Source organism: Camelina sativa, chromosome 4 (genome assembly GCF_030686135.1).
Source record: "Camelina sativa cultivar CO46 ecotype springtype chromosome 4, ASM3068613v1".
Taxonomy (NCBI): Eukaryota; Viridiplantae; Streptophyta; class Magnoliopsida; order Brassicales; family Brassicaceae; genus Camelina; species Camelina sativa.
Genome location: NC_141883.1, coordinates 17548263 through 17560625, shown reverse-complemented (window position 1 = coordinate 17560625; position 12363 = coordinate 17548263). Strand labels below are relative to the sequence as shown.

Genomic DNA, 12363 nt, shown 5'->3' with positions numbered 1-12363 from the left:
CCATCAATCACAGTCCGAAAATGTTTGATATACATACGGAAACTATACAACCTAATTTTAATACAACAAAAAGAGAAAACAAAATCAATGGACATGAATTTGTAGATTTGCACATCATGTCTCACTATTACTTACACAATTTGGTTCATAGCAGCAATTATTATTTTTTAGGGAAGAAAGGCATAAATTAATTTGGCAAAGAAGAACGTTAAAGCGACCTAGCAAGAAGATGAAACAGGTACACGTCACTTTTATAAATTGTTGGCAGTTTCTGATTCATCATCTTTATGACTTGTCCATCTACTCGCTACTCCATTAATGTGCAACTTTTTTCTTTTGGTAATCTTATTCATGACATTTTCAATTGTCTCTTGACTAACATTATAAAAAGGTGTTGGTTGTTAAGTTTTTTTTGGTTGTTGCTTTCCCTTCTCTTTGGTATTCAAACTATGGATGGGGAAAATTTTCGTTTATATTCAAAAAAAGTCATTTTGATTTCTTATTTGTTTCGAGTCGAGTCATTTTGATTGCTGTGTGCTGTTTCACTGGAACCGTTGGGTTTGGAAGCAGTGGATAGAGCAGATCTTCTGAGTAGGGTACGGTTGGCTCAGAGGATTTGGGGCTGGTGAATGCCTAAAAGGATGTTGACTCAGAGTATCAGGTCTCAGATAATGGAACTATCTTGGTGCACGGTTGGGTTTGTGTGCCCAAGGATGAGGAGTTGAGGCAGGAGATTCTGAGAGAGGCTCATGCGAGCAAGTTTTCTATTCATCCAGGAGCGACTAAGATGTACCGTGATCTCAAGAGGTACTATCACTAGGTCAGGATGAAGAAGGATGTAGCTAGTTGGGTCGCGAGGTGCGATGTGTGTCAGCTAGTGAAGGCTGAGCATTAGGTTCCAGGCGGGTTACTGAAGAGTCTACCCATTTCTGAGTGGAAGTGGGATATGATCACTATGGACTTTGTGGTAGGATTGCCAGTGTCTCGGACTTTTGATGCTATTTGGGTCATTGTGGACCGGTTGACTAAGTCAGCACATTTTCTGGCCATTAAGAAAACTGATGGAGCAGCGGTCTTGGCTAAGAAGTATGTGAGAGAGATAGTCAGATTGCATGGAGTGCCAGCGAGCATTGTGTCTGATAGAGATTCTAAGTTCACTTCGGTGTTCTGGAAGGCATTTCAGGCAAAGATGGACACTAAGGTGCATATGAGTACAACTTATCATCCCCAGACTGATGGACAGTCAGAGAGGATGATCAACACGCTGGAGGATTTGTTGAGGATGTGTGTGTTGGATTGGGGTGGCCATTGGGCAGATCACTTGAACCTGGTAGAGTTTGCTTACAACAACAGTTATCAGGCGAGCATTAAGATGGCTCCATATGAGGCTTTGTATGGGAGACCATGCCGTACACCGTTATGCTGGACTCAAGTGGGGGAGAGGAGCATGTTTGGGGCGGATTTTGTTCAGGAGCCTTAGAGAAGACTCGGGTTCTCAAGCTGAACATGAAGGAGGCTCAGGATAGGCAGAGGAGCTATGATGATAAGAGGAGAAGAGATCTTGAGTTTCAGGTAGGAGACAGAGTGTACCTCAAGATGGCCATGTTGCAGGGTCCGAACAGGTCATTGACAGAGACTAAGTTGAGTCTGAGGTTCATGGGTCCGTTTAGGGTGATTGAGCGGGTGGGACCGATAGCATATAGGCTGGAGTTGCCTGAGGTTATGCGTGCATTCCACATGGTGTTTCATATTTCTATGTTGCGGAAGTGTCTCCGTGAGGGTGAGCAGGTGTTGGCTAAGATTCCTGAAGATCTTCAGCCTAACATGACGTTGGAGGCGAGACCAGTAAGGGTTCTTGGGAGGAGGATCAAGGAACTTCGGAAGAAGAAGATTCCTTTGATGAGAGTCCTTTGGGTTTGTGATGGTGATGAGGAGCAGACTTGGGAGCCTGAGGCGAAGATGAAGGCAAGGTTTAAGAAGTGGTATGAGAAGCAAGCCGCGACTTGAACTTGTCTAGCCTGGTCCCATTTGTAATCCGTGGCTGGAGCGGGAATGGAGTATTCCAGCCCATCTCTCTTGTTTATTCGGTCGCTTGGACTGGTTGGTTGTGCGACTCAGTAACAAGATGAGGTGGTGCTCGGGATACAAAGTTTCCGTGAGGCGGGGTTTTTGGAGGAATGTTTTCCTGAAATAGAAGTATCCAAAAGTGGAAAGTGCTAAATATGGAAAGTTTTAGGTGAGTTAGAATTTGTCCATTTTAGTGGTGGAGAGCCTTGGAGAGGCTTGTGTGGCCTTAGTGGCGGACTTTCGAGTTAGTGTGCCCGTGTGTGGCGGTCATTTTAGACATTGTGTGGCCTTAGTGGCGGATTTTCGAGTCAGTGTGCCCGTGTGTGGCGGTCTTTTTAGACATTGTGTGGCCTTTGTGGCGGGCTGTTTAGCCATTGTGTGGCCTTTGTGGTGGACTGTTTAGCCAATTGTGTGGCCTTTGTGGCGGGCTGTTTAGCCAGAGTGCCTGTTTAGGCGGTCTTTCTGGACAAATGGTTTTTGTGACGGTCCTTTGGGACAGATGGTCTTTGTGACGGTCCTTCGGGACGAGTGGCCTTAGTGGCGGTCCTGTTTAGGACATTTGTTTGGCCTTGGTGGCGGTCCTGTTTAGGACATTTGTTTGGCCTTGGTGGCGGTCCTGTTTAGGACATTTGTTTGGCCTTGGTGGCGGTCCTGTTTAGGACATTTGTTTGGTCTTGGTGGCGGTCCTGTTTAGGACATTTGTTTGGCCTTGGTGGCGGTCCTGTTTAGGACATTTTGTTTGGCCTTTGTGGTGGCCCTTGTGGCATGTATATGATCCTTGTGTGGTCATGAGGTATTACAATGAGGGGATATGTGGTTGGTAGGACATTGTGTTGTCTTACGCCAGCCGCGGGAAGGGAACCTGGATAGGGATAGGACCTAGACATGTTCAGATTTGTTTGCTCGCGACTCTTGGGGGACTTAGGTTCTCCTAGTACTGACACGTTCTGAGAATTTGTGGCTTGGGAGTATGGTTGGTATATCGACTTCGGATGACGATCCGGGGGCGCACTGTAGGGTGGCAACCCGAGAGACGAGTATTGGAATTTCCTTATATATTATGGCATGCGGGTTTAGGCCCGATGAGGAGCCAACATTATGGCATGCAGACTTAGGTCTGATGAGGAGCCAATAAAAACTCAAGGTTTAGGCCTATGAGTAAAGGAAAGTCCAAAAGTAAAGAGCAAATAATTCCTGGAGCGTGAGTCTATCGCCTAGAGGTGACCTTCTGTAGATCGGTCGGAGGAGTGCGGGCCGTGAGACGGTTGCACGAGAGTCCTTGGCTGATGGTTGTTCGAGATTCGAGGACGAATCTAGATTGGTGGGGGAGAATTGTAACATCCGTGAACCGAAATCCCGGTTTGGGAGTTGCATCGGTCGATGCAGATGGTGCATCGGTCGATGCAGGTTCAATTTTCTGCGTTTTGACTTAAGTTAAACGCTGCGGTTTGGGTTAGGAAACCTTTAAGTCGGGTTTTGTCTCATTCGACGGATTTGGCCGTTTTTGAAAGAAAAGGTTCTTGAGGATTTTGGGTGATTTGAGACTGTTCCTGTAGAGATCTGTAGTTGGGATCGCTGTAGGAGCTTCCTGGAAGTGTTTTCTTGTTAGACTTGTTAGCTGGGATCTGTGTATTGTTAGACTTGTTAGATTGGTAATTGGGACGTTAGGAAGCTTTCTTGTGGCTTGGGATCGAGTTTTGTGGTTGTAGGAACGAAGATCCGGCGAGAAGCTTCGGGGAAACACGGTGCTCGGCATTGCATCGGTCGATGCATATCTTGCGTCGGTCGATGCAAGTGCGAGGACGGCGCGTAAAACTTTAGGGTTTTCGTGTTATGTCGAGCATGCGTCGGTCGATGCAGTGCGAGTGTTGGTCGATGCAGCCTTTGTGTCGGTCGATGCATCCCCATGTGGTGTTGGTCGATGCATGTTGGTGTCGGTCGATGCAGAGTCCTGGTTTGTCGTTTGTTGTTTGTTGATTGTTGTTTGATGGTTAGAGATGACTCTATTGCTTGTGTGTATAGCCCAGTAGATGGAAGGATTGCCTTACTGAGTATTTATTAAATACTCATGCATTGCAATATCTGTTTATGGTGCAGGTAAAGGCAAGTGCAATCGTGGAATCAAGGTGATGAAGAGGAGGATGTTCTAAGGATTCGGTCTGATGTTGTCTGGCATTGCTAGGTTGCTAAAGTTGGGTCATTAGAACATTGCTAGGTTGTTGGTTCTATGTTTCTTGTTGTTTGATTATTGGATATTGTTGGTGTCATATTTATTGGTTATATTATTGGATATTATTGGATATTGATATTGGTTATTCCGCTGATGATTGTGATTTTGATTAGGTGGCTAGTGGGTATGACACCACTAGTTGTAGTTTATTTATTATTATAGTATATCTATATATTTATTATTTATTATTAAAAAAAAAACGAGTCGGGTCTTTTCAATGGTTCACCTATATTAGATTATTTTTTTTTGTTTTAATATTTTTAACTGTTCTAGAACATATTTTATATATCTTTTATTTTTTATGCTAGTTCAATTGAAAATAGTAAGATTTATTTGAGAAAATTTAATGTATTTTATCATGTAATAACATGTCAAAAATTAGAATTATTTATTTAGTATGTGTAAACATATTTATTTAGTATAACATCAGTAACCCAAATTTTTGTCATTTTGGTTTTTGGTTCAGTTTCATGTTGGTTCATGAATATTTGGGTGTTTCAGTGTTAATCAGTACTTTAAGACTTGGATCAGACCAGCGGTTGGCCTGGAAACGATTAAAAATAAGTTATAAATGAGAGAACGTAGGCGTGAACTGACCTTAACGTAGTGGCAAATAGTAAGTCTAATTGTAGAATGCACCATCACACCAGTGGCCAGTGGTACGAATGTAGGGATTTGGCTAATGGGTTGGCCAGTTGTGGCCCAATGGTTTACAAAAAAAAAAGAGAGAACATAGGCATGTATATTTTATCATCAGATTCCGATAGATGAGGCATATATGAAGAAGACTGCATTCAGGATGAGGTATGTGCATTATGAGTTTGTGGTGATGCCTTTTGGGTTGACTAACGCACCAGCAGCGTTTATGAGATTGATGAACAGCGTGTTTCAAGAGTTTCTAGACGTGTCTATCATCATTTTCATCGACGACATCCTGGTTTATTCCAAAATTCCTGAGGAGTATGCAGTGCAGTTGAGGGCAGTTCTGGAGAAGCTGCGAGAGCAGAAGTTGTTTGCTAAGCTGAGCAAGTGTAGTTTCTGACAGCGTGAGATGGGTTTTCTGGGTCATATTGTTTCTGCAGTGAGAGTTTCTGTAGATCCAGAGAAGATTCAGGCTATCAGAGATTGGCCTAGACCACATAATGCCACTGAGATCAGGAGTTTATAAATATTAATGTTGGATGATTAATATAACTGAACTACAAGTTCTCCTTATGGAACTGAAACTTGGTTCACCAAATACCGGTACACCTACTCCGCAATGCTAAAAACGTGATTTTGAACCAACATTTTGCGACTATTTTGCTACTAAATTTTGCGACCCGCCGAAAATGTCACAAAATAGTCGCCAAATTTACGACTACACAAGCAACTACCATTTAGTCGCTAATTTAGCGACTATTTTGCGACAAACGTTTGCGACCTGCCGAAAATGTCGCAAAATAGTCGCCAAATTTACGACTATTCTTATTTCGTCGCGTTTTAGTCGCTATTTAGCGACTAAGTTATTTTGTCGCAAATTAGCGACTAAAAAGTGACTATGTAAGAATAGTCATAAAGCAGTCGCGAATTAGTGGGTAGTTAGTCGATAAATTTAACGACTACGAATTTAGTCGCCGATCGTAGTCGTAAAATCCGTGTTTTCTTGTAGTGAGTCCCCTTTTATTTACACTCTTCTTCTCTCCTATTTAGATTATAGAAAAGTTCAAGTTGTTGTCTCAGCTTTTCAATTTGGAACCTCTTCAAAGTAGTTATAATGGATTTTAATCATTGGTTTATTAGTAGCTACATTTATTCAAAACATGAGTTGCTTATGCGTTATAGTAATTTACTAATGAGTTTATAAATATTAATGTTGGATGATTAATATAACTGAACTACAAGTTCTCCTTATGGAACTGAAACTTGGTTGTAGTTTTCCTAGAGAAATCTTGAGCCGGTCTCTTTAACTCTCCTATGATGCATGTATTACCACACTAGAAAACCCCTACAAACATAACAAAAAAATGTAAAATCAATCACTAGAAAGATTTATGATATAGTTTATAAAATTGTTGTAATAGTGACATACCAACTCGTTGATTGACGTGGTTGACAGCGACATGCTTGAAGACCCTACGCCAATCGGGTCGAGTTCTGACCCGAGTGCCCGAAACGATGTCAATGCCGCTCTTGGCGTGGTGCAATGACTGCAACATCATGATTATTGCTGACCTCGCGTCTCCTTCCTCATACACGCTCGTGCAGTAATTATGTAGTTCAATCATCCCCTCGCTATCATACTCAGCTACCTCGTTCATGACCTCACCGAACCATTCTAATGATCCCTGCTCTCTTGTTACCCAATAGAAATAAGCTCGTTTTGTGGCAACGTAGTTTTTTATGGGGACATTGTGGTACTGCCTTGTTGGATGGATTTCTGGTTCTTGATGTTGTTAAGGACGTCCCTCCGATCCCTAGACCTACCAGAAGCAGTACATCGTAGTTCCGGTAATCTTGTTGCGGTGCACCATATGGACCATCGATTAACAGCCTTGGAAACCTTTCCATGCATGTAAACTGATCATATAGTAAACTACTTTTTTCTTTCTTTGTGAAGTTGCACTTCTTTCATATGCTCTGTTTTCTTAAAAATAATTAGGCAACTAATAAATAAAATACCTGGTTATGTTATTGGCTTGACATATGTCAGCTATGAAGAGGCCACTTTGACTTGTTGAGGGTTGTAAATTAAATAATCAAAACAAGCTATAACGCTAATTCAAGTGTATATCATTAATTCCATACATGTTACTCTTGAAAACTAACCTTCAAAAATATGGATTTGAGTTGCGATGTCCAGTCGCCGAGCGTACGGATATGAATGCTGAGGTAATCGTCTCCAGAAGCAGAAGTAATTGAAAACGGATGCCTAAACAATTTAAAGAGAGGTTTTGTTACCAAAAATAATGAAGTTTAAATCTTATGATTATAACTGTTTGGTATTTGTTAATTACCATTGTAATGGTGAGACGTCAGAACAGTTAACATATATGTACTGCCCACTTTGTGTACTTGAACCCTTTAGGCTTCGACATGTAAAGTGAAAGTACATTTCCTGGATATACTGCAACCTAAAACTTAAATTAATTTAATGTTTTGTAGGATGCATTTGGATTTGATAATTTTTATTACTAGAGTTCCTATAGAACTTCCCATTTCCATTTTCGAACAGAAAACTTAATATTTTCAACAGATATAGAGATACCTTTAAGATCTTTAATTTACAGCCTTGGCACCTGGTCTAAATGCACGAATCAATCGTTCAGATGCATATAGTAGTACGGGAACAGCCAGATACATCCACGTCTATACCAATGTTTATACTTTAACGATGCTTTCATTAAAAGTATATATTATGATCTTTTAGTATAATTTTCTGAATTAAAATTCCATGCATGATTAATGAAGACGTAAAAAAAAAAATCAGGTACGTACTGTCTTATGGTACCATTCCGTACAGAGATAAACAAAGTAGCCATGCACGATTAGAAGCACATAAACGATGACAAACAAATGGTGGGAGTACCAAAACGCATTGAACCGTTTCAACGATTTTGGTAGGTTCGCCCGGTTCCGTCTGAACCACGACTGGGCCAAGACGTAGGCCACTACCATTAGAACCACCATAATGACACCGCTCCACCCATCTGTTGCTTTCATGAACCATCCGTAATTGTCAGGCCTCTCTTGTCTCCAAAAAACTTTTTCAGTAGCTTAAACTCTACATTTTTTGCATGCAGCAAACGTGGGAAATTACATGCCAGGTGAGATATGGCGTGTAAGCATATTCCAACCGCGATCCCAAACGCAATAACCTGCTTGGATCAAAAGAATTAAGCAAAAACCAAATTGTTATGATCATCTTTTTTTTTTTTTTTTTTTTTTTTTTTTTTTTTTTATTTATTATGAGAAGATATATATAATTTATCTTGTGGAAATTGATATTGTCATCAAATGGAACAACGGACCCAATAAGCTTGGACTTGGTCCTTAGCCAAGTGATAGTGTTCCTACAAACATGCAAGAGAATAAGAGCCATGTTGAATTTAAAGGTTTCTGCAATGCCTTTGGCCATGGAAACACAATAGCCCAGGCACCTCGAACACGGTTCTGCGTTTATACTGAAGAAATTTCCAAGTGAAGAGAGCCATGCAAATAAATATCCACAATGTTAGCACCCAAATCCTTTTCCAATTTTCCATGAAGAAGTAAGATATATTCCTAGCAAATCTTTTCAGCGGGTTCCGATCTTTTGTTGGTATGAGCTTCTGGCTTAAAATCTTGTTGAGTGCACGCTTGTTCGCGGACGATGGACTGTTGTTTGAGCTTCTGGCTTAAAATCTTGTTGAGAAGCAAGGTTTCCAAGTTGTGTAACTGCAAATAAACAATTGCTCTATAGTTTTTGAATGCATTTAAATAACAAAATTGTTGAATATTGATTTTAATGATTTAACCTTTAAACAAAAAAAATCAAGCGCAACCATATAAGTAGATAACAAACCTCTATTATATTTGTTGTCAAAAAAAAAAAAAAAAAACCTCAATATACCCAAGGTTGTCGCGATCGAGTTCTTCCATGATCAAGGCAGCATATTCATCTGCTTTTTCCTTAATCTTTGATCATTTGTTAGCCACAGCACTTAGAGCAATTATCTACAATTAAGCCGAAACAAAATTCAATTTGTTTTTATATTATTAATTTCTTTCTACACATCTCCTCCTCCACTGCTTATCCCTAATACGTAGGCCACGCGCCGCCGCCTTGAGAGCCGTCAATTCCTCCAATATCATTGTAATTCCACCATTGAATTTCGTCTTTGGTCTCCGAGATCGAATCAAGTATTTCCTGCATCTCTACGATCTTGCTTGCAGCTCACTCTCCTCCGAGCTTCTCTGATCGACAGATCTAAAACAGGGACGGAGTCGAGTTTCAGAAGCAGATACATTAGAATCTCGTTCATCCTTAGACGTTCCTTCTCATCGGTTCTAATGGCGTCTACCGTCTCTTGTCGTTGGATCATGCTATGTACACGATTTGCTTCTAGGTTGATGGATGAGATTGTCTTGTATAAGTTTCGAATCCTGTAAGAACGGTATCCAGACTGGATCCTCGCTGCTGCTGCGGCGGAGGAGGAGTTAGTCTAGACGGTGGATTTCGCCGCCGGTGATGGAGTTTTAATCGGGATTTGTTTGGTTGATGGAGCTGGAGGGGTATTATGGTTATTATAAAAGTATGGATTACGGTGGTGGTTATTGCCGACGATAAATTTTTTTTTGACATTTTAATTTTTTTTCTTTCTGTTTTTGATACACAGGAGGGGAAATTTTCTGACGATGGTCCTTATTGACTCATATAAACTCACTATTAATAAGAGTAATTAAAGACCAAACTATTCAAAGTTTTTGTGACCGACAATTACTAAAGGAAACATTACTTACCAGTTACCACTCGATGATAATCGCTTTTATATAGAAAATTATTAATATTTTGTTGTCTTTCTTCATAAGAGAAAATATTCAATTACATATTACACGAATATCGAAAATATTTTAAGAATTATTAAAGCATAAAGTAGAATATAAGAGGTGCTTTAGCAAAAAATAAGATCTGAGAGCGATTCTAGGGTTAGAAAGACGGCGAGCAGGATGCCATTATGGAAGATATTGTTGGATATGTTTCTCAAATGGGCTTTAATTACCCAACTTTGGTGTTGTCGTGTATTGTGTTTTGACAAAGTCTTTCTTCCTCAAAGAAAAAATTGAGATCGACAGTTTTGCTTGAGGTCGGTTGTAACTGGTAGAGAGATGACTGAAATTTCGGAGGGGAAGTTTGATTTTGTGGTATAAAGACATGAACCCAGCCTTCTATTTTGAGATGAAAAAGAACTTTTTCTCTTTTCTACTTCTTCGTCTTCTTCTTCTTCTTCTAATTTCTGATTTTGAGTTTGAGAGTTTCATCTCAATTGAATTGAGTGCACAGTTCAATTGAGAGCAAAGTAAACCCTGGAGTGAGCCATCTTGGTTATCTTGCACCGGGATTAGGCGGTTTTTCGCTCAAGTGCAGTAGATTTTCTACGGCTCTGCAACTTAAGCTTCTCTGTTCTTTCTCATTTGTTCTGAGTCTGGTTCTGTTTCCAACAATCTTGAGCAAAAAATACCTTTGTTGGTTCTATCACGATTCAGAATGCCAAAGAACTCCGCAGTGCCAGATCTGTCAAAGCTTCAACCTTTGGTTGGTTCCAATTACCGTCGATGGTCAGAGGAACTCATGTTCTTCTTTCAAGAGGTTGGCTTAGACTACGTTCTCGTTGAAGACACGTCCGAGTCTTCTTCTCAAGCAGACTTGACCCAATCAAGTAAGCCAAAACCTGAAGGCTCCTTGGAAGATCACAATCGCTCTTGCCGTGGCCACATCATCAGACACCTTTCGGAGAAGTTGTTTGATATATATGTCAACTATGACTCGGCAAAGGAGATTTGGAACAACTTGAAGAAAAGATACGGGGCTGAAGATGAAGGCAAGAAACAATACATGACTTCAAAATGGACCTCCTTTCAGATGAAGGATGATCTCCCTGTTCTCGATCAACTCCACGAGTATGAAGCCATTGTATCCAAGATTCAGGCTGAAGGCATACCAATCGATGAGCAACTGGCTGCTTTAGTGCTCATTGACAAATTGTCTCCATCATGGAATGGCTATCGATCCAAGCTGAAGCATGAGAAAAAGAAGATGTCGCTTGATGAATTGATTGCTGACATAATGATTGAGGATGCCAACAGAAACTACTTGGGTAACAACACCGTCTCTCGTACTATTCCTGATAATGCTAATGTGGTGGAAACTTCTGGTGGTGCAAAGGGCAGGTTCAAATTTAACAAAAACCAAGGGAAGAACAATGGTGTTGCCTTTAAACCATCTGTTGAATTCAAGAAGAAACTCAAATGCTGGAATTGCAATAAGGCAGGACACAAAAAGCAGGACTGCCGTCTACCTCCTCAGTCAAAGGAACCAAACAAAGCTCACCTCACAGAAGAACTAATTGCTGTCACCACTGAGGTAAATGTTGTGATTTATGTGGTGGAATGGATCATTGATTCAGGTTCCACACGTCACATCTGCAGCCAAAAGACTCTCTTTAAAACGCTTGATGAATCTGATGGTGATAGTGTGTACTTAGGTGATGCTAGTGCTTTGCAAGTTGCTGGAGTTGGTGAAGTTTCTTTGAAATTATCCTCTGGAAGAATTTTAACTTTGACTAAGGTCTTGTTTGTCCCAAACATGCGTAGGAATTTAATTTCTGGTGCTTTGATGATGAATGCTGGGTTTAAGCAAACTTATGAGGCTGGAAAATTAGTGATAACTAAGGATGGGGGGTATGTGGGAAAAGCCTTTTGTAAGGGAAATCTCTTTGTACTTGAAATAATGAATGAAAGTGCTAGTGCTTATGCTTACTTTGTGAGTGCTTTGGATACTTGGCATGGTAGATTAGGTCACTTAAATGTGAACTCAATCAAACGTTTAAAGCATGCTAATTTGATTCCTGATAACTTAGAAAAGGATATCTCAAAATGTGAAATTTGTGTGGAAGCAAAGCATGCTAGAAAGCCTTTTTCATATCCTGTTAATCGAAAATCTGAATTGCTTGAACTTATTCATTCTGATTTGGCTGATTTTAAAAGCACCACTAGTAGAGGTGGCAAGCATTATTACATTACATTTGTCGATGATTTTTCTAGATATACAAGAGTTTATTTATTAAGATCAAAGGATGAGGCATGTGAAATGTTTATGCAATATAAAGCTGAAGTTGAAAATCAACTAGATAGAAAAATTAAAAGGTTAAGATCGGATAGAGGTGGAGAATATGAATCTGAAATTTTAAAGTCTTTGTGTTTAAAAGAAGGTATTATTCATGAAAGAACTGCACCTTATTCTCCTCAGCAAAATGGTATTGCTGAAAGGAAAAATAGAACCTTGAAAGAAATGATGAATGCTATGCTTATTAGTTCTGGGTTACCTG

At 40.2% G+C, this 12363-nt stretch overlaps 2 pseudogenes across 1 annotated transcript; both read right to left on the bottom strand.

The window, feature by feature from the left end:
- Positions 1 to 6174: 6174 nt before the first annotated feature.
- Positions 6175 to 8989, bottom strand: LOC104783814 (respiratory burst oxidase homolog protein B-like; annotated as a pseudogene). Its single transcript, XR_015596297.1, has 9 exons — positions 8879 to 8989; positions 8270 to 8713; positions 7775 to 8156; positions 7545 to 7645; positions 7294 to 7410; positions 7092 to 7208; positions 6959 to 7009; positions 6369 to 6839; positions 6175 to 6284 (listed from the first exon to the last, which is right to left on the bottom strand). The product of XR_015596297.1 is annotated as a respiratory burst oxidase homolog protein B-like (transcript).
- On the bottom strand, positions 8854 to 9662 carry LOC104783813 (BAG family molecular chaperone regulator 5, mitochondrial pseudogene; annotated as a pseudogene).
- Positions 9663 to 12363: the final 2701 nt, after the last annotated feature.